We start from the raw sequence: 6,810 nt of genomic DNA, 5'->3' as shown, positions 1-6,810 counted from the left end.
TACACACTGACACACACACAGTGACGCACACTGACACACACACACAGTGATACACACTGACACACACACACACACTGATTCTCACTGACAAACACAGACACAGTGAGACACATTGACACACACACACAGTGACACACACTGACACATTCACACAGTGATACACGCTGACACACACACACAGTGATACACACTGACACACACACCCAGTGAGACACAATGGCACACACACACAGTGACACACACTGACACACACACACACAAAGTGATACACACACACACACAGTGGCACACACAGTCACACAAACTGTGATACACTGACACACACAGTGACACACACAGATACACACACAGTGACACACACAGACACACATACACAGTGACACACACTGACACACACCCACAGTGATACACGCTGACACACACACACAGTGACACACACATACACACAAAGTGAGACACAGTGATACACACTGACTGACACACACATACAGTGATGCCCACTGACAGAAACACTCACACACATAGTGACAGCCACAGTGACACACACATGGACACTGCCCCTCACACACACTGCTTCACACACACACAGTGACACACACAGACACACACACACACAGTGCTACACACTGACACACACACACACACACAATGAGACACACTGACACACACACAACGTGATACACACTGACACACACACAGTGAAACACACAGACCCACACACACACACACACACAGTGATACACACTGACACACACACACACAGTGATACACACTTACACACACACACACACACACACAGTGATACACACAGACACACACACACACAGTGATACACACTTACACACACACACACACAGTGAAACACACTGACACACACACAGTGATAGACACTGACACACACTCACACAGTGATAAACACTGACACACACACAGTGAAACACACGGTCACACACACGCATTGACTCACACTGACACACACACACAGTGATGCACACTGACCCACTCACACACAGTGGTACACACTGACCCCCACACACACACACTGTTGCCCACCTACACATACACACACACAGTGATCTACACTGACCCACACCGACACAGTGACACAAACTGACCCACACCCACACATTGACACACACTGACACACACAGTCATACACACTGACACACAGTGATACACAGTGACAAACAGACACACACAGTGATGCACACCGATCCACACACACACACACTGACACACACAAAGTGACACACACAGTGACACACACACACACACACACACACTGAAACACACTGACACACACACAGTGATACACACTTACACATACACAGACAGAGATACTCAAACACACACACACACTGTGATACACACTGACACACCCACACACAGTGACACACACTGACCCACACACACAGTAGTAAACACTGACACACGCACAGTGAAACACACTGACACACACACAGTGACACACACAGAAACACACACACACTCAGTGCTACACACTGACACATACACACACAGTGACACACACCGAGACACACACACACACACAGTGATACACGCTGACACACACACACACACACAGTGAAGCACACTGACACACACACACAGTGACATACACAGTGATACAAACTGACACATACACACACAGTGATACACACTGACACACAAGCACACACTGATACACACTGACACAGACACACACTCACAGTGACACACAGCGATACGCACTGACACATACACACACAGTGATAAACACTGACACACAAACACACAGTGATACACACTGACACACACACACAGAATGATACACACTGACACACACACAGTGACACACACTGACCCACACACACAGTAATACACACTGACACACACACAGTGATACACACTGACACACACAGTGATACGCACTGACACACACACACACACAGTGATAGACAGTGACACACACACACTCAGTGATACACACTGACGGACACACACACAGACAGTGATACACACTGACACACATGCAGTGATACCCACTGACACACACACACACTCAGTCATACACATTGACACACACACAGTGACACACACTGAAACACACACAGTCATACACACTGACACACACAGTGACACACACTGACCCACACACACAGAGTGATACACACTGACCCACACACACACAGTGATGCACACTGACACACACACTCAGACACACAGTGACACACACTGACACACACACAGTGAGGCGCACTGACACACACAATCACAGTGATACACATTGACCCACACAATCACACAGTGACGCACACTGACACACACACACATGGACACTGACTCTCAAACACATTGACACACACACACAGTGACACACACCGACACACACACACACACACACACACACAGTGATACACACTGAGACACACGCACACACAGTGAGACAGACTGACACACACACACACACACACTGATACACACTGACCCACACACACACACAGTGACGCACACTGACACACACACAGTGATACACACTGACACACACACAAAGTGATACACACTGACACACACAAACAGTGAGACACACTGACACACACATACACACACAATGACACACACTGACAGACACACAAACACATTGATACACCCTGACACACACACAATGGCACACACTGACTTACACACACACAGTGAGACACACTGACACACACACACAGTGAGACACACTGACACACACACACACACACACAGTGACACACACTGACACACACACACACACACACAGTGACACACACTGACACACACACACACACACACAGTGACACACACTGACACACGCATGGACACTGACCCTCACACACACTGACACACAGACATTGATACGCACTGACACGCACAAACACACAGTGATACACACTGACACACACACACAGTGACACACACAGTCACACAAACAGTGATATCCACTGACACGCACACACAGTGACACACACTGACATACACACACAGTGATACACACTGACACAAACACACACAAAGTGATACACACTGACACACACACACAGTGACACACAGAGTCACACAAACTGTGATACACTGACACACACACAGTGACACACACAGATACACACACACTGACACACACAGACACACATACACAGTGACACACACTGACACACACCCACAGTGATACACGCTGACACACACACACAGTGACACACACATACACACAAAGTGAGACACAGTGATACACACTGACTGACACACACATACAGTGATGCCCACTGACAGAAACATTCACACACATAGTGACAGCCACAGTGACACACACATGGACACTGCCCCTCACACACACTGCTTCACACACACACAGTGACACACACAGACACACACACACACAGTGCTACACACTGACACACACACACACAATGAGACACACTGACACACACACAACGTGATACACACTGACACACACACAGTGAAACACACAGACCCACACACACACACACACACAGTGATACACACTGACACACACACACACAGTGATACACACTTACACACACACACACACACACAGTGATACACACTGACACACACACACACAGTGATACACACTTACACACACACACACACACACAGTGAAACACACTGACACACACACAGTGATAGACACTGACACACACTCACACAGTGATAAACACTGACACACACAGTGAAACACACGGTCACACACACGCATTGACTCACAATGACACACACACAAAGTGATGCACACTGACCCACTCACACACAGTGGTACACACTGACCCCCCCAGACACACACTGTTGCCCACCTACACATACACACACACACAGTGATCTACACTGACCCACACCGACACAGTGACACAAACTGACCCACACCCACACATTGACACACACTGACACACACAGTCATACACACTGACACACAGTGATACACAGTGACAATCAGACACACACAGTGATGCACACCGATCCACACACACACACACTGACACACACACAGTGACACACACAGTGACACACACACACACACACACACACACACACTGAAACACACTGACACACACACAGTGATACACACTTACACATACACAGACAGAGATACTCAAACACACACACACACTGTGATACACACTGACACACCCACACACAGTGACACACACTGACCCACACACACAGTAGTAAACACTCACACACGCACAGTGAAAAACACTGACACACACACAGTGACACACACAGAAACACACACACACTCAGTGCTACACACTGACACATACACACACAGTGACACACACCGAGACACACACTCACACACACACACACACACAGTGATTCACGCTGACACACACACACACACACAGTGAAGCACACTGACACACACACACAGTGACATACACAGTGATACAAACTGACACATACACACACAGTGATACACACTGACACACAAGCACACACTGATACACACTGACACAGACACACACACACAGTGACACACAGCGATACGCACTGACACATACACACACAGTGATACACACTGACACACAAACACACAGTGATACACACTGACACACACACACAGAATGATGCACACTGACACACACACAGTGACACACACTGGCCCACACACACAGTAATACACACTGACACACACACACAGTGATACACACTGACACACACAGTGATACGCACTGACACACACACACACTCAGTGATACACACTGACGGACACACACACAGACAGTGATACACACTGACACACACACAGTGATACCCACTGACACACACACACACTCAGTCATACACATTGACACACACACAGTGACACACACTGAAACACACACAGTCATACACACTGACACACACAGTGACACACACTGACCCACACAGAGTGATACACACTGACCCACACACACACAGTGATGCACACTGACACACACACTCAGACACACAGTGACACACACTGACACACACACAGTGAGACGCACTGACACACACAATCACAGTGATACACATTGACCCACACAATCACACAGTGACGCACACTGACACACACACACATGGACACTGACTCTCACACACATTGACACACACACACAGTGACACACACCGACACACACACACACACACAGTGATACACACTGAGACACACGCACACACAGTGAGACAGACTGACACACACACACACACACTGATACACACTGACCCACACACACACACAGTGACGCACACTGACACACACACAGTGATACACACTGACACACACACAAAGTGATACACACTGACACACACACACAGTGAGACACACTGACACACACATACACACACAATGACACACACTGACAGACACACAAACACATTGATACACCCTGACACACACACAATGGCACACACTGACACACACACACACAGTGAGACACACTGACACACACACACAGTGAGACACACTGACACACACACACACACAGTGGCACACACTGACACACACACACACACACAGTGACACACACTGACACACACATGGACACTGACCCTCACACACACTGACACACAGACATTGATACACACTGACACGCACAAACACACAGTGATACACACTGACACACACACACAGTGACACACACAGTCACACAAACAGTGATATACACTGACACGCACACACAATGACACACACTGACATACACACACAGTGATACACACTGACACACACACACACAGTGACACACACATACACACACAGTGATACACACTGACACACACACACAAAGTGAGGCACACTGACACACCCACAGTGACACACACACACACACACACAGTGATACACACTGACACACAAACACACACAGTGAGACACACTGACACACACACACACACACACACACAGTGATACACACTGAGACACACGCACACACAGTGAGACAATCTAACACACACACACACACACTGATACACACTGATCCACACACACACACAGTGACGCACACTGACACACACACATTGATACACACTGACACACACACAAAGTGATACACACTGACACACACACACAGTGAGACACACTGACACACACATACACACACAATGACACACACTGACAGACACACAAACACATAGACACACCCTGACACACACACAATGGCACACACTGACACACACACACACACACAGTGACACACACTGACACACACATGGACACTGACCCTCACAAACACTGACACACCGACATTGATACACACTGGCACGCACAAACACACAGTGATACACACTGACACACACACACAGTGACACACACAGTCACACAAACAGTGATATTCACTGACACGCACACACAGTGACACACACTGACATACACACACAGTGATACACACTGACACACACACACACAGTGACACACACATACACACGCAGTGATACACACTGACACACACACACAAAGTGAGGCACACTGACACACCCACAGTGACACACACACACACAGTGATACACACTGACACACAAACACACACAGTGAGACACACTGACACACACACACACACAGTGACCCACACGTACACACACACACATACTGACACACACATGGACATTGACCCTCACACACACTGACACACACACAGTGATACACACTGACACACACACTCACACAGTGAAATACACTGACACACACACACAGTGACACACATTGTCTCACACACAGAGTGATACACACTGACCCACACACTCAGTGACACACACTGACATACACACACAGTGATACACACTGACACACACACACAGTGACACACACAGTGATACACACTGACACACACA

The sequence above is a fragment of the Mustelus asterias genome, unplaced genomic scaffold (genome assembly GCF_964213995.1).
Source record: "Mustelus asterias unplaced genomic scaffold, sMusAst1.hap1.1 HAP1_SCAFFOLD_71, whole genome shotgun sequence".
NCBI classification, from domain to species: domain Eukaryota; kingdom Metazoa; phylum Chordata; class Chondrichthyes; order Carcharhiniformes; family Triakidae; genus Mustelus; species Mustelus asterias.
Note: the sequence above shows the minus strand (reverse complement) of the source record.